Raw genomic sequence first — 18,400 nt, forward strand, 5'->3', positions numbered from 1 at the left:
AGGCGATTGGTCGAGTTGAGACTTCCGGGCTCTTCAAGGGTTCCATTTACTATATATGGTTCTATTTTGGATATCTTCAAAATGTTTTTTGACCCTACTCCTGAGTGAAATAACCTCAAAATATTATATGATGTATAGAGATATTTTTTCACAACGTCGTGTGGACATCTTCAATATCTTAGATACTTCATGGCACTGTATATATATATATATATATATATATGTATAGTGGAACTCATATGGGCCCAGACAGGCTTTCTTTACTTCTGTACTTGGCTGTGTGTCGGTCAATTTCAGTATTTAATGAATAAATTCAACCCGTTAAGTCTGACAGTTATTTGTGTATTTGACATGCGTTCTCTCCACCGAGACCTTCCGAGGTCGTAAAGACATGGCATCACCGAACAGGGTTCAAAACTGTAAAGCAAGGATGGACTTAATTGTACTCCCCGAAGTGCAGAGAAGCCTGCCTTGTCAAATTCTTGAGCAAATTTAGAATTGTTGTTTTACGTTCATGAATGCACTGAATTTGAAGAAGCACTTGTGGATACATCAATTATGGAAATACAGATTATTTAATCAATTATCCGTCTATTATTCTGATTCGTCGGGTTAACTTTTATGTGAAAATTTATTTCAAATGCACATCCACAGCAGATTCCATTCTTAGCCTGATGCTTTGTTGGTAGTGTAGGCGCAGCTGTCAAAGTAACGGTTTCGAACACTTTCTTTGAACAGAGTAAGAAATGCTAATATGCCTGTATTGGCACACCTGGACTGTCTTTTTTAAAATCCAGATCGCTGGATATGGGCCCTGGATAGGCTTAAATCACCGTATATTTATTATTGAATCATTTGAAAACAAAAATGCTGTCACAGCAAAACGCTTTTAGAACTAAACTAGAACATTAATGCATTTCGAAAATAAGTGCTTCTAAGGACATCAGCCATTTTAATGCCAAGTAAATTTGGTGAAAGCTAAAATTAACAAATTTTAACAGGCCATAAAATCGCTGAAGATATCAGCATGCAAACAGATGCCAACCTACTGACGAAACACTATGATTGGTTCAAGGCACGTAGTCTCTGGCAACACACGATAGCTCCTCCCACCACTACCTGTCACAATCACTTTTGCAACGAGTCTTATTACCCATCCTCATGGTATGTTACGTCACAGCACAGAGTCATTAGAAAAAAAATGTTACTTTTTCTTGAGGAGTAATGTCTAACCTGGTGCACCAGCCCAGCCACAATGATAATACAAAGTATCCTTATTGGAAATAGCACGTGCAAGTGCTACCAGTACTTAAACACCGAAAAGTCTAGTAGTGGTTGTGGACTGTCAAAACCACACCTGAGTCGTCACGGAAATTTGTGGATATTTATTTATTTTAACACAAAACAGCCATCTGCAATTATGATAAATTCATAATTTAATACAAAAAATAGAAGCACGTGAACTCTTGCAACCTAAATTGGTGTAACGCTTTAGGTATAGAAATTAAGAAATTACAAGTCATAAGATTTCAAACAGTTTTCACAGCACGTCCCCAAAACGTCATCATTACGCTTCCCTCGTCGTTTCTTTGCCTCCGCATGCACGGAACTGCTCAGGATGCTACGGCTTTCGGGGCAGAAGGCCTCCTCGCCAACCAATCCCCAGTCCAGAAACTAAGAGGTGGAGATTGAATATCGTCATATATTCCCGATTTGAGATTCACCTCGATAACTCAAAAGAGGATAGGGACAAATGTGCCCTAGCCGTGTACCCCGCGCGCCTGCCAACTTGTTTGCGCGTGTGTTTATTGTTTATCGTCGTTATCTCAAAAGCCGTTTTTTACTGACGAAAGTGTTTTTGTAGATATACAGTAGCTTACATATCCAGGGGCAACGCTCTTCGTCAGACTTGTTTTCATCGGTAGAGGCGATGTGGCGGCTACGCGTAATCCAACATCAACAAGTCAGTCTGATCTCCTTACAGAAGATTATAGAGAGCAAACGGCAAGTCTGGAAGGAGCCACACACTGTAACTAGGTTTCTGTACTGGACAGAGCATCAAAGGCGCTTAGAAAACAACAGCAAACGAGCCTTAAAACCTCCTCTCAGCATGAGAGTTAGATTATTTCTATTATTGTATCATATAGTGATTATTATTATTATTATTATTATTATTATTATTATATTATTATTGTTGTTGTTGTTGTTATTATTATTATTATGATGATTAGTAGGCTTTATTATTGTTATTATTATTATTATTATGAGCAGCAACACCGTCACTGTGTGTCAGTTTTATTTGCACTACTGAAAGTAATACTTCGTTACACATCTATTGCAGAATTACTGAACATGAACAAAATAACGGATGTCAGATTTAGATAAATAATCAGTGCTGAAATCTTATGAATACATACATGCCTGTACTGAACCTATGTATGTAGACACACGCGAATGTTCACATGGCAAATCTAATTGCGCTGGTTTGGAAACGGGCTAAGGCTATTTGCAAAGAGTCCCAGCGCGAGAACATCTGGAGCCCTGAGGGGCTTTTTCGGGAGCGTGTCACCCGTCACCAGACACGATCGCGTTAAAAGGCCCTCTTAGCCTCCCGAGGCCCTTAGCGACCGCTCGCGACTACTCAGCCCGATGGAACTTCATTACCGGAGATTGCTAAAACGCCGGCGCACCTGGGCCTCGTTGGAGTGGCCGTGCAAAAATAGGGCTTAATAACTCTGAACAACGACGGCAGCATTGTATCACTGGGGGAGGTGGGGTCTCACGCACAGTAAGAGGACAGAAGACGTACGACGCTGAACCAAGCGGTCCTCGAGAGCGGAGAGTCGCTCAAAGACTTCTTTTCTTCTTTCACCACTTTGCCTCTTTCATGTTAGCGCCTCCCCCTGGTTCGTCCGTGCGGTTTTTGGCTGACGGATTAGGCGTGTGTACGTCCGCTCCAACTCCCCCCCCCCCCCCACTCTGCTCTCTTTTTAAATTGTTTTTCTGACATTCAAAGACGTGTGTGTTTATGCCTTAAGAGGCTGATGGAGCAGCAGAAAAGAGGCCTGGCTTTTTATGGCTGATTTGCATCACACTGCAGCCACTAAACAAGGGGGGATCTTGAGTGCCCGCACCCCTGTTTGTGCTCCTCTGAGGGGGTGCCGTGTTCTGAGGCAGGCTGTGTTAACAGCTTGGCTTTCAGGGGAAAAAATTCACTCTGTTTTCTCCCAGAGGCCACTGCCACGGCCGTTTGATCTCCACATACACACCTCACACAGAGCGACCGCTGTCCTTTCCAGTCAGAGCGACTGCTCACCTTCCCAGTCACAGAGCGACTGTTCACCTTCCCAGTCACAGAGCCACTGTTCACCTTCCCAGTCACAGAGCCACTGCTCACCTTCCCAGTCACAGAGCGACTGCTCACCTTCCCAGTCACAGAGCAACTGTTCACCTTCCCAGTCAGAGCGACCCCTGTCCTCTCCAGTCAGAGAGCTACCACTCATCTTTCCAGTCACAGAGTGACTGCTCACCTTTCCAGTCTCAGAGCAACTGGTCGCCTGTCCAGTCACAGTGACTACTAACCTTTCCAGGATGTTTGTGCTTATTTTCAAGGATAAGATTGTTTCTCAAAAGAGTACATGGTTAATTAGGAAATTAGAACTTGGAGAGATTATGCATCTTTCTGTTTTAAATTTTAAATTTAATGCATTATGTTTACAACATGTTTGTTTTTCAGAACTATACCAACAAAATAAAAACCTGTTTATATGTCAGCAAAGTTACACCGCATCGCTTTTAAAACACGTTTTAATCACAGCTGGGAGATGGCTGAGCGGTATAGTAAGGTCTTTCATCTCAGTAGGTTTTATTGACTAAATATTTCTTTCTGAAAGTCGTTGTCTGGAAAAGAATATGTTGCACAAGTTAAGATTCTAAACAATTAATAGAAATATGACCCCTCTGTTTTATAACTTCAGGAAACTGATGAACAAGGTGTGGAATCTTCATGCACGTTCCATTCATGCAACCTTTTGTTTTTGCGCTTAAAGGCTACTGATAACTTGCAATATTATATTCGATAATCTCCACATTTCTCCTTCACTCGTGCACGTGTGATGCCAACGCAGAGCGTGAGAGTGATCTGCGGTACTTTAAATTTTATTCGTTCTGTAAATCTCTCTTTCCTACGTCAATACGAGCAGTGAACTTCTATGGACAAGCGAGCGCCAGATGGCTGCTCAGCTATATGAATGCGCAGCCCTCCCAAATTTACGGTTCACTCCAAAATGATAAACGCCGCAATACATAATAATAACATCAGAAAAATGTCACCATCGCCCAGCTTTTTGATGGAAGCGCAGACAACGAGCCGGAACGATTTCAGTTAATAACGCATCTCCATTCATCGGCCACCCCTATGAAAATCTCCGCGCGGAGTCCTCAGATTAATATTTGCGCTCAACGGCGGAGACCGGAAATGCGTGTATCTGTCAGCAGAAAAAGCACAAGTTCTGCTCTACTCGGTCCGAACACTTCTGTTGAGTCAGCGGTGCGGAGTTATTGGCAGTCAGGCCCATAAGCGGCGCTCCGCTCAACGGCTGGAGCCCAACTACGCATTCCCTGGCTGAGGAATGAATCATCTTTAGAACGCCGGCTACATTTTTCCACGAGACTTCGGAGAGTAACCAGAGAGGCTCATGGGAGAAACGGTCCGGGTCTTTATTGCCAGGTGTGCAATTGTACCTCAGAATATTGCTACTTAAACCACAATACGTTTTTTTTCTTCTTTTCCCCACTCAGTCTTGGGCAACACATTTTTAATCGAGTGGCATTGTTTCATTTATAACTTTGTAAGGTAATTCCAGTGATTGATTAGGGCTATAATACAGAGCAAAATACAAAGAAGTAACACTTGGTAAAAATTATTCAGTGAAGTTTGAAGGCAGAACCCAAGGGAAGTCCTAGGCTAGTAACCAGCTATCCGAAAGGGGGAATTTAACCTATATACAGTGAAATAAAACAAACATTAAATATATCACAATAAATCATGACTCTGCCCATAGCAGTGAATGAATACATGTTTGGAGGTGACAAAGTGAAATTAACTGATTCAGACAGGATCTGCTGGCCTTAGATATATTTGAATTATGTTAAGATTTTTCTATTTTCTTGTGCATGGCTGTGTATATTCTCGCTTAGTATGTGCGTGTGTGCAAGTGTGTGTGTGCATGTGTGCATGCCTGTGTGCGTGAGTTCTTGTGAGAGAATGTGTATGTGTGTGTGAATGAGAGAGAGAATCTGAGTATGTGTAAATTTGTGTGTATGTGCGTGTGTGTGTGTGTGAATATGTGTGCCTGTGAATGAGAGAGAATCTGTGTGTGCATGCATATACAGCGTGCGCGTGTGTGGGAGTGGTGTGTGTGTGTATGTGAGCATGCGCATGTGTGGGAGTGTGTGTGTGAGCATGCGTGTATGTGGGAGTCTGTGTGTGTGTGTGCATATGTATGGGTTTGTGTGTGTGTGTGGTTGTGCGTGTGTGTGGAAGTGTGTATGTGTGTGCGTGTGTATGGGTTTATGTGTGTGTGAACGTGCGTGTGTGTGTGAGGGTGTATGTGCGTGTGTGTGTGAGGGTGTATGTGTGTGCACGTGTGTGGAGGTGTGTGTGTGCGCGTGTGTGTCCGCACGTGTGTGTGTGAGCGTGCACGTGTGTGGGAGTGTGTGTGTGTGTGTGTGTCCGCGCGTGTGTGGGTGTGTGTGTGTGTGGGAGTGTGTGTGTGCGCATGTGTGGGAGTGTGTGTGTGTGTGCGCGTGTGTGTGAGTGTGTGTGCATGTGTGGGAGTGTGTGTGTGCGCGTGTGTGTGTGTGTGTGCGCGTGTGTGGGAGTGTGTGTGTGTGTGTGCGCGTGTGTGGGAGTGTGGGTGTGTGCGCACGCGTGTGGGTGTGTGCGCGTGTGTGGGAGTGTGGGTGTGTGCGTGTGTGTGTGTGGGAGTGTGTGCACGTGTGTGGGAGTGTGTGTGTGTGTGCGCGTGTGTGTGAGTGTGGGAGTGTGTGCGTGTGTGTGTGTGTGTGCGCGTGTGTGGGAGTGTGTGTGTGGGAGTGTGTGTGTGCGCGTGTGTGGGAGTGTGTGAGTATGTGTGTGTGCGCGTGTGTGGGAGTGTGTGTGTGCGCGTGTGTGGGAGTGTGTGTGTGTGCGCGTGTGTGGGAGGTGTGTGGGAGTGTGTGAGTGTGTGTGTGTGCGCGTGTGTGGGAGTGTGTGTGCGCGTGTGTGGGAGTGTGTGTGTGTGCGCGTGTGTGGGAGTGTGTGTGTGTGCGCGTGTGTGGGAGTGTGTGTGTGTGCGCGTGTGTGTGTGTACGCGTGTGTGTGTGTGCGCGTGTGTGTGTGTGTGTGTGTGGGTGTGTGTGTGTGCGCGCGTGTGTGTGCGCGTGTGTGTGTGTGCGCGTGTGTGGGAGTGTGTGCGCGTGTGTGGGAGTGTGTGAGTGTGTGTGTGTGCGCGTGTGTGTGGGAGTGTGTGTGCGCGTGTGTGGGAGTGTGTGTGTGTGCGCGTGTGTGTGTGTGGGAGTGTGTGTGTGCGCGTGTGTGGGAGTGTGTGAGTGTGTGTGTGTGCGCGTGTGTGGGAGTGTGTGTGTGCGCGTGTGTGGGAGTGCGCTCGTTTATGCTGCGTCCCCATGCCAGTCCTCTTATACCAGCCCCCCATTGTGTGGCTGTCAGGATCAATCACTGCACTGAATGGCCGGCCTCGCGCTGGGAGGGAGGGAGCCAATCACACGCCCCATTAGCCAGGCTTGGTTACTCCGTGCCTGGGCCGTCCCGGGACTCTGGCTTGGAGAGGGGAACATAAACATGTTGGTTTTTTTTACTGCCCACAGGGCCTGTGCTCTGGCTCTCAGCTCCAAACCCACGGCTGTGGCGACGATGGCCGCTGGTCGTCGCCAGGGCAACCGGCATCATCTCGCGTTGAGGAGAGAAACTCAGCTCCGGTGATCGTCACGAACGTCCCCGACTCGCCCCGTCCGAAAGTTACACAGCGATATCCTTGTGGGGAGGAGCCGAGATCTTAATATCATTGACATGACACCTGCAGGAGCTCAGGACAAGGTTGGGTGTTAGTGTAAAGGGGGTGGGGGGGTGTGTTGGTGTTTAGGGGGCGCTGAGCGTGCTCACGCCTTGTCCGGGACAGCCCCTCATTGTCTCGAGGGGCCCCCATCTGCCGGGAAGGGGGTGGGGGGGTGTGTGGGTGTGTGTGTGTGTCTGTGTGTGTGTGGGGGGGGGGGTCTGCGGCAGCTTTGGCGGCAGCTGGACAAACTGCCCAACGTCCGCTCCCCGCTGCCCCGGTCTAACTGCCGTTTACTACCGTGCCTCCTCTGAGGAGAACCCGGATGAGCCGGGTGTTCTGGAGGACCACAGCACAGCCAAAACGTCCAGCCCCTTTGTTCTGGTCACCCTTCCCCACCCCCCCCTCAACAACCCCCTGTTTGGAGGCCAGGAGGAGAGGGGAAGAAAAACCACAACTGTCCCGTGTCTTACCTACTGTACATCTGTGGGTCTGAAGCTCGGAATGAGTCAGGCTAACCCAACTGGGCTTTGTATCTTTGAGGTTGCAGGTTTGAAGCCCAGCTGGGGCACGGCCGTTGTACCCCGTGAGTGAGGTCCTTAACCTTTTGCTTCAGTAAATATCAAGCTGGTACATAATATATGTAACCTCTGCAAGTCATTCTAGGTAAGAGCGGTTTCAGAATGGGGAATATTTTTACGCGAATGTTCAGTAACACAAGAAAACAATGGCTACCGTTACAATGGCAATAATTTCAACGATGATAAGTAGAAAATAGTTATGAAACGTTAAATGAAAGCAGGCAAAAGTATTGATGAAGAAAAAATATGTGCTGTTGAGACTGATTGACACAACAAGGGCATCATCCTGCAGATGTACAGAGTAAAATGTCCAGTGTTATTTCAACAGTAACAGAGTACATATGAGGCCAATTGGGACCATATGTACGATGTAAGAATTGATTTAACACTGAACATTTTACAATGTATTTGTGTGTATAACACAGGTGGAGGCAAGATAAGGGGACAGTGTCAATTGCCTGAGAATGGCTCAGTATGGTGCGACTAGAACCAGGACCAGCATTTTTTATTTCTGTTCTGCAGATGAATTCATATTTCATACATATTATTGAAATCCTTAATGCTGTTTGTGTCTTACACATTATTCATAACACCTTAATGAATACTACTTAATGCATCATGCCCATTGTCATAAGCATATGACTCCTACCACAAGTGCAGAGAATTGCAACATATGGGACTGGTCTCACAGACACAGACTAAGCTTAGCCTTAGACTAAATTAAGCACTGAACCCGTACAAAACTGAACTTAGTCCAGCACTAAGCTCAGTCTTAGTCTGTGAACCCGCTCCGTGGTGTTACGGCTCACGCTGTAATTCCCAGGGCGATATTTCATATCCGTACGCCAGTCATTAAAAAGCCGCTGGCGTTGTTTACGTGCGTCTCTTACCAGAGCGACAGCCGTTAATTAGAGCTCGCGCGGGCGCTGCGGCGACGCCGGACGTCAGTGTGAACCGGCTCTGGAGTTATCGCTAACGGAGACGCTCGCTGAAGGCACGGCCCGGGGGTCAGGATCTCACCCGGCGTCGAACAATCGGGCCGACCCCCTCGAGGAGCAGAGGGGTTGTTCTCCATTCAGGGGGACCCTCCAGCCATTGTGAGGTTTAAAAGGGCCCCCCTCAGGGTTTCGACGCGGATATCTGAACCCCAGAGCGCGGTGTGAGGCGCGGGGAGAGTGCCACCTCCTTCCAGCGCCGACCTCGGGCGCATTCTCATGCTAATGGGGTACAACACAAGACACAAAGGGGGACCCCGAGGACTGGACGCGGCCACAATGGCCTCTTAACTCGGGGGCGACGTTTTTACTGCCGGACATGTGTCACTTACCCCCTCAGACAATCGGAAGCGACGAGTGGCCGTCCCGTCGGAATCCCCTTTACCCCCCCCCCCTCCTCATCTGCTCCGGTGTCCATTCATTTTTAAAAAAAGAAATCATCTGCCACCCCAATGATGACCTCGCTTCTTTCTCTCCCTCTCTCTCTCTCTCTCTTTTTTATTGCGCCGTGTCGCGCTTTGTCCGCGCGAGGTGCGGCTCCTCCGTGTTCGGGGAAGGCGACCCACGCCGCAGGGCGAGGGGGTCAAAGTTCGAGCCCCCCCCCCCTTTATGAAGGCTCACGAGAGCCGACGGTAGGGATTTTTTCCGGCATTGATGTGGAGGTGCTGCCCTGTGGAGGCACTGTCTGCTTCCTCAATGTAGGTGGTCTCCCCTCTCACTTGGTGTCCTGCGAAAGCGGGCACGTAAAACACAACATGTGTTAATGTAAGGAGAATGAAGGTTATGAGCATTAAGGATAAGTAAGAGCAATAAATAGATTTAGTGCTCCAATATGTTGCTGATGTGTGTATGTTTGCATGCTTGCTTGAGCATAAAAAGTATGTGTGTGTGTGTATGTGTGTGTGTGTATGTGTGCGTGTGTGTGTGTGCTCCTGTGTCATTTCAGATCACACAACAGCACAAATACGTGACTGTAAGCAGGGACTGGTGTAACCTGCAAGGGTTAAAGGGGTTAAGATAAAGAATATACACTGCATTGTGCCCCCAAAAGCACTTGGGGGGGGCGGGGTGTATTACCTTACTGGCGTTTAGCAAACCCTCTAATCCACAGGGACTTAAAATGCAAACCCAAGTGTAAAAGCAGGGGTCTATTGCATTAATTCCCCTCAGAGGGACAGTAGAATCCCAAAAGTGGCAAGAAGAGCAAGAAGTTCAGACTTGATAGACAACTTATCACATACCCGATTAGACATTAAACTAAGATCTAAAAACAAGAACAAACCAACTCAAATGAGCATAAAACAAAAAACAAACAAAAAAAACAAATGTGTAAACAAACAAAAAGTTACATCCAATCCGGTGTTAGCATCATTTTTATGAACTAATGACAGTGTAAGGTTGTAGAGGTCATCCTGGTCTTGAAGATGACCCATAAATGCTCATGCACGCGCAACTGGACCAATGGGTAATTAAAAAATAGTTAGATAATAACTGCAATTATAAGATTGCCCGGCCTCAAAGGTAACTGGCAAAAATGACAATCTACACAAGGGTACTCAAATATAGCCCCCACAATCAGCACTACTGGTTCTCTCTTCTGCGTGATAGTCCATACTGAGCCAGTGATTACACTCACCTGTTGAGTCAGGTTTACACCAGTCCCTGATTACAGAGAAGGAACGAAAAGCCAGCTACACTACTGGCTCTGAGGACTGTATTAGTGTACCCATCATCTACCCCATTTCTTCATTGAATTTATACCAGAATTTGGGCAAAAACCATCATGCCATTTTAATCCTCTCAATTATAACAGCTACGTAGAGACGGTTGCAATAATAAAAAGGCGTGTCAGTATTGCTGCGTCAACTGGATTAAATTATTAGCGGCAGTGTTTTTTAATCTTGGCAAACGTCCCGCGAGAAAGCCCCCCCCCCCCCCCCCCGTTAATCATTAATCATCGAAAGCGAAGGTTGCAAGTTACGGGACGCGCTTTTGAAGTCACCGTCGGTGACACTCGGACGCGAATTAAGAGACGGAAGTATCGCGGTAAGTCACGCTTTAAAGGACCTCGGGAGATACTCAATCAGCCCGTAATTCAATCCGCCGCCGCGGGCCACTCCAAACTCCCGAACTCCGACTCCGCCGGCTCCAAATCAGGCCGCGCGACTCCTCTCCAGAAAAATAATTCGCGAGTAAATTACGGTCCTCCATCAGGAGAATTAGGCTGCCCAAATCACTGAACCCAGGTTTCCTGCTTCCTGTTCTTGTACTGAACCCTCTCCGCCCCCCCCCCCCCCCCACCCCACACACACACACACACACACACCACCTCAAGTTTACTCATTTCCTGTAGAGCTTCCCCCCCCCCCCCCCCCCCCCGCCCCCACCCCTCCAAGATGGGTGAGAGACAACATTTCGCGCCGCACGCTATTTTTGATGATGGATGTAATCACTCCGTTCCAAAAAAATTAATGTATTTATTATTTATAATTTATTTGCTTATTAATCACACTCTGTGTCAGGGAGAGCTGGACAGATGGGCCTGAGCGGAGACCAGCGGGGTCAGGCCTTTAAAAGCCGCCATCCATCACCGTGTCGTTATTATATGTCATTATTGCTGAGCTGGTCTCGATTCTATAAATTAGAGAACAATCCATCGAGCGCGGCGGCGGAACTGTCCGCGCCTCGCTCCCGCCAACAGTCGCCGGGCAGCGCCGAGGCATCCATTTTGCCCCCCCCCCTCCCCCCCCCCCCCCCCCACTCCCAAACTGTTTCCCTCACAGATTGCAGATTGGACCATTTTAAAAAAAAATCTCCCGCCTCCTCCCCCCTGGCTGTGTATGAAACGTCGGCCAGGCGCCGCGAGTGTGGTCTGGCGACCTTGAGACGGCTTCGGAAACTTCTGGAAAGAGCGGGGCCGAACCCGAACGTGCTCAGCGCAGTGAGAGGATATCCCTCAAAACACCCCCCCCGTCCTCACCCATCCCCCCAACTGTGGCAGAGGGACCCCCCCTCCCCCCCCCCCCCCCCCCCCCCCCCCCAGGGTCAAATAGTGGTTAGATTTGGGGGGGGGTGGTTGAGTTGTCTTTTTTTTTTTCTGTGGTAGGCATTTTAAATGCAGCATAAGGGGGTGACTGGACTCATGTCCCATAATCCCTCAGTCTGAGACTCCTGACCCACTTCTTACTTTGGGGGGGGGGAGCAGCCTCTTCCTTTGCCCATTGCCCTGCAGAAGGCAGGCTGGGGCAGGGGGGTGGGATTTAGGGGGCAGAGTAGACATAAGGGCAAGGCGGACCGGCAGACCTGGGTCTCCTGCACCCAAATCGGGGCACGCCCACAACCCTTACCTCTTGGCCAACCAGCAGGACCACACCGACAGTTAGTTCAAATACGTTTTAAAAATCCATACCTCCTGGTCTTGGAGTTGAGCAACAGCCAGGACCCAAGATGTGAGTACAGGTGGTTGGATGTTTGAGATCAGGACAGGACACTGATCTTATGACCACCCTGGGCTCTGTGCTCTGTGCAGGGCAGCAGTGTGCTCTGTGTAGTGACAGGGTGCTCTGTGCAGGGCAGCAGGGTGCTCTGTGCAGGGTAGCAGGGTGCTCTGTGCAGTGACAGGGTGCTCTGTGCAGGGCAGCAGGGTGCTCTGTGCAGGGTAGCAGGGTGCTCTGTGCAGGGCAGCAGGGTGCTCTGTGTAGTGACAGGGTGCTCTGTGCAGGGCAGCAGTGTGCTCTGTGTAGTGACAGGGTGCTCTGTGCAGGGTAGCAGGGTGCTGAGAGAGAGAGAGAGAGAGAGTGGCATTAACAGAAATAAACACCCACAGAGGTAAGACTCTGCCATTCTCCCTAATCCCACGGTTCCTGGTGAGGCAGCTGCTCCCTGTAGCTGACTGAAGCAGACTGAAGCAGACTGAAGCAGACTGACCCACCTGTACGAACTGGCGATACTGTTTTGGAAAATGCGTGCGGTGTAAGGGTGCCCGTCGGGTCCATAAATGATTCAGCGTAACAAAACACACCGGCGGGTCAGTTCTGCCCCGCCCCAGGGATCTCCTCTGTCCTCTCCCTCACCCCGCCCCCGTCCCGCTAGAACAGACGGCCGCGGGACGGGGTGAGACTGGAGGACCGGCCCCAAATGCCAAATAACCGCTCCCCCCCCCCCGATCTTTATAGTGCAGTGGTCTCCAACCCTGGTCCTGGAGAGCTGCAGGGTCTGCTGGTTTTCATAGTGACTCTGCACTTCCTGAATCAATTAGAGCAGTTGATTACACAGTTAACTCAACTCACCTGGTGTCTTGGGTCTCAATTGGGTGCTGATTTTAAGGTGAAAACAAAAACCAGCAGACCCTGTTGCTCTCCAGGACCAGGGTTGGAGACCACTGGTCTAGTGACATCCTCAACACCAGGACTAAGAGTCTCAGCCCTGGGGGTGGAGGGGGGACATGACTTTAAAACCCCTCGTATTACCCCTCCTAAGTATAATCACCCTGTGTCCCGCCAATCGGATAACCGCGAGCGCCCAGCGTTAGCCGCTAAGCGGGTCGGAGGGCTGTGTCCAAGTGGGGACCGAAGATCTCCAAAAACTGCAAAAGAAAAATGAAAAGGAGCAGGCTAAGCACAGATCAGCCGAGCTAAGACAAATAAAAGATCAGCAAGTCTGTTATATTTTCCGTTGTAAAACCCAGCAGACGTCCGTAACTGGGTTAGATGGCATTGCAATGGTCACGATGCTATCTTTAGTTTAAATGTATTTTTTTATTCTGATATCTGCCCCCCCTAAACACCCACATGCTGCTCTTTCTTTACTCCTTGATCTTAATCCGAGGAGGAGTTTAGTGTCTGGCGTGGGTGGAAAATCCTAAACTGCAGGAGGAGAGAGGGGGACCCCCCTAATCCCCCCCGCGCCCGGATTCGTGGGGGCCTCGTTCAGCCACTCGGGAAGTAGGCCAAGGACCGGGGAGGGGTGCGAGTTCAACAAGACCCTGCTCCCTCTCGACGCCTCACCCCCCCAACACACACACTCACACAACAGTAGCACCCCAAATGCCCTGGCAGTAACCCCCCCCCCCCCCCCAGTAGGAATCTGGAGAATCCCTACAGATCTTTTCCAGGCTAATACCCCCCCCCCCCCTCCGATCCAGATTAGACAGAGCACTTTCTTCAAGGAAAAAGAGGGCAAAGAGGGCTCAGACCATTTTACTCTAATTTACAGTGTGTGTGTGGGTGGGGGGTGACAGAGGGGAAGGGGGAGGGGCTCCCGCTCCTCTAGGGAAACCTGAACCTGAGTGGTCACCCGTGGCAACCGCCGCTGTAACCGAACCCCCTCCAGTCCTGAAGCTTGTCACCTCCAGCGTCTGCTGGCTGCACACACACACACACACACACACACACACTGAACAGGTAACACAACCCCGCGAGGACCCAGTCCTGCTACACACACACACACACACACACACACACTGAACAGGTAACACAACCCTGCGAGGACCCAGTCCTGCTACACACACACACACACACACACACATACACATACACACTGAACAGACATACCACAATGCTCCCTGCTCCTGCCAAATGGCTGAAGCTCAGCAGGTGTGGGCTTGGTTAGTACTTGGATGGGAGACCACCAGGGAATACTGAGTTGCTGCTGGAAGTGTTGTTGGTGGGCCAGCAGGGGGCAATCTTCCCTCTGGCCGAATAAACCCCAATGCCCCAGTGCAGTGACTGGGACACTGTGCTGTAGGAGATGCTTTCTTTCAGATGAGATGTTAAACCAAGTTCCTGACTCACTGTGGTCATTAAAGACCACATGACACTTGTCGGAAAAGAGTATGGAGTTCACCGGTATCCTGGCTAAATTCCCAACCTGGCTTTCTCTAACTTGCCACCTAATCATCCCCTGATCACATACACACTGTACACACACTCACTCTACACATACACACTGTATGAATACAATATGCACACACATATGCACTATACACACATGCACACAATATACATTATACACACAATACAAACGCTCCCCTTTATTTCCCCTTATGTGAGAGTGTCACAGGTTAAAGGTTAAAGTGACCCTGGAGTCCCCTGAGGAGCTGTTCTCCTGACAAGCTGACCACGTGTTGATTATGAAGGAAACTCAAACTGTTCCACAGAAGACATAGTGGTGATTGTCCGTCAATGCACATTTATTGTTCGCAAGTTACCAGCACACATACACGCACACACGCGCGCGCGCGCGCGCACTGTATGATAAAACACCAGACTTTACGATATCAAAACAACACCTGAATCCCGAACAAATCACCGCCTTTTCACGTACCGAAATATTTTGGAGTCAACCGGCAGGGTTCGTACACTTAATATAAAAAGGCAAGCAATTTACGGCTGTTCTCCTGAAGGCTTGTACTCTATAACTCTTGAGGACTGAGGTCAGGACAGCCAGCAGAATCAGTCAGTTCTAAAGTGAGAGCATGTGCACTTGCCAAAAAAACTCTTATAAATACAGCACCCCCACTTCCTGTGAAATGTGTTCATAAACACCTCCCCTACCTCGAGCATAGCTTTGATAATCAGTCTCATTTTTACTTTACGTTTTACTGCAAGAAGGAGTGAGCAACGTGCAGGGTTTTTGTTTCAGTACGCTGAAATTGGACCATTCTGGGGCATGCACGTACGATTTGCGCATGTAAAGGTCTAAATAGCTACAGTACCACAGGCAGTGAGTTGAAATGGCACCTGCGACATGCTAACCCAGTTACGTGCGGACACAGAACACTCCCACCTGCTGGCGGCCAAGAGCATGACATCCTGATCAAGTCTGTGTCACAAGCTCTGGTCACAAGATATGGACTGGATCAGGAAGTAGGGACTAGGTGAGAGTTTAGCCTAGTGAAAAGATACTTGTGTATTACCTATAAATCTTTTTCTTTTTTTTTCAAAAAGAAGATGGTACAAAGGTTTGCAAGGAGGACTGCGGAGCTCCTTTAGGGACATTGCTTTATTAATGCAGGCAGAACGAAGCAGAGCAGTCTTTGAGCAACAAATGAAAATGTTGCGGCGCAAATGGCCGACTGTAATGCAAAAAAATCTGGGTTTCTGTGAAATCAGGCGCTGTCAGAACACCCACTCCACAGCCTCCAAGGTTTACGCACATTTCCCGAGAATGAAAGCTATTAGGAAACATTTTGTCATGCAGTCCAGTTAATAACGATTTATAGAGCATTTATTCTATACTTGACATCACTAAAAGAGTACAATATTCACTGCTAGTTTGTCACTAAAAAATGCGGTTCAGTGCGCAATAAATAAACTAAGGCTGGTTTATTAGATGCAAGGAAAAATAAAAAGACGATATTTTCACTAACGTGTTTTAGTGTATTGAGAGCATGCGCACATTCACACACACAAGCATGCAAGTGTAGGCACACACATACACAGCCACACGCAAACACATAGAGCAGTATCGTCACAGTCTTCCCCCACGGTCTCGCTAATGCTAAAATAGGCGCTCCCTAATTCACCTTGGGCATGAGAGAGAATGAGCCCCCATAGGACAACAGTCTTTTAGGGGTGTGTCCTCTCCCAAACCCACCCCCACCCCGGCCCCACTGCCCGTCCGCACACTGTTCGCTGAGGTCAGGGCAGGACCCCCGTTGAGAGAGCGACGGTTTCCAGGGGGCGGGGTCATTCAGGCCACTGGCCGGCTGACAGCTTGCAGCTTCCTGCCCCCCTTCAGCGTGTTCACGGAGCTCCACAGCACACCGAGGGCTGCTCTGGCGCTGGCCGCACGCTGCGAGGCTGCTGCTCTCACGACACCCGGGAACGTCTCGGCGCCGCGGCGCAGCTCGCAGCTACACAGCCTGACGCACCTGAGCAAGCCCACTGGACCCGCGCCGGCGATTAGCCTTCCACGCCGCAGCGCGGCAGAGACCGGAGACGCGAGTTAGCACGCTAGCGTCCGCCGCGGAACCCGTTAGCCACCCGTTAGCTCAGTGGGCTAATGCTCATCTCGAGCGCACCTGCTGCTTTAAACTCGCAGCACACTGTGGGCCGCAAGCGAGAACCAGGCCGCGACGCCTCAAAATGGCCACCTCAGGAGCAGCTGGCTTGACCTGGACTTGAAGTGAATTATATTTACTTCAGAAAGTGGTTAATAACTGACAGGGCAATTAAATGAAGTGGACAGTATAGAGGCAGCTAACAGCAGTTTTTGGAGCACACACGTTGAAGGCAGAGGTCCCTGAAAAGTAAGAACCTTAACTGTCGTTTTTGACACAAGCAAGTCTGCAAATTTAGCACTGAAAACTCAACACTAGGAATAAAATGTTATATTTCAAAATGAATTGTGTCATCTGTACAAGTTACTTTGGAGTTACACCTGAAGTGAATTTTCTTGCTTTAGACCACACACCCCCAAATGCCCTTATAACCAGCCGTTAGAAAACTGAAATTTCAGTATATTGTTTTGGTAAAAATTGAAAAAAACCTTGTCTGTTTAAACAGCATTTACCTATTAATTACTAATGACCTTTTAAATACAGGTAGGACTCCCAAATACACCACCCCATCAACAACAAAACAATAATATTACACGAGGCCAAATAATAACAGGACTACCAACATTTTCCAAAGAAGGAGGAGGAGGCCATAATTCTTCGCTTTCGGAACATTTATCTTTTATGATCACCTCTCATTCTATTCTTCCTCCAGCGTTCGTGCCCCTGGCACTAAGCCGAAACCAGCCCCCACCGCTTAACAGAGACGGGAAAAGGCGCCCAGGCCCCGGTAAGTGGGGCAGAATTTGAGCCAAAATGGCCGTTAGCGTAAGCAGATTGGGGTGCCGGGAGCCATCTTGGGATTGCGGTGCGGGCCGGGCAGTTTTAAGAGGTTTTAAAAGGGGGCTAAAAGATTCCAGCCCGTGCCCCGATCCCTGAAGATTTTTGGATTTAGCGGCTGATCCTCCTCCCACTCCTCCCATTTCCAGCTCGGGACGCCCAAGCCGGGCTTTGGGAAGATTTGCCTGCACTCTCTCATTACTCTAATTGGTTTGGCTGCCCCAAACCCAGACCCTCCCCAGTTCTCATTTCACCCTCCCTACACTATGGATAACACAGGCTGGCTGCTTCATCATTTAAGGTCTGTGTGGTAAAGTTACATTGTATTGAATGCACAGGTATTAAGTGAGAATGGTTCAATGTATATGAACTATTTATATATTTAATATTTACAGCACACAGACACATATACTTACTATTTATATTTTGGGACAAAGACATATTTTTTCGGATTAGTCTGTTGTTTCCTTAGTGCAGGTATGAGGGCGCTTTCAGTATCTATTCTTGATTTTATGCTTGTGTTTTCCTTCGGAGCCTGTTACTGGCATTCGTCAACATGAGGACCAGAGTTGTACCAATGACAGTCAAGGAAGCCATTATTAAGAAAAAAGAGAGAAGTTGCTCTGTAATTACAAAGGCCCTGATAAGACAAGGAAGACATCTGCAGTTGATGTCTAAAGACTTCTCACCATAATGAAGAAAAATCCCCAAACACCTGTCCAACAGATCAGATTTTTAATTGGCCAACTCATTCAACCTATATGAATCCAATGCGTTTCATTTGCTGAAGAGAAAACTTAAGGCAACTAGCCACCGAAACAAGCAGGAGCTGAAGATGGCTGCAGTTCAGGCCTGGCAGAGAAGATACCAGATCACCAGAGAAGATACACAGCTACTGGTGATGTGTATGGGTCACAGAATTCAAGCAGTCAT

Source organism: Anguilla anguilla, chromosome 14 (genome assembly GCF_013347855.1).
Source record: "Anguilla anguilla isolate fAngAng1 chromosome 14, fAngAng1.pri, whole genome shotgun sequence".
Taxonomy (NCBI): Eukaryota; Metazoa; Chordata; class Actinopteri; order Anguilliformes; family Anguillidae; genus Anguilla; species Anguilla anguilla.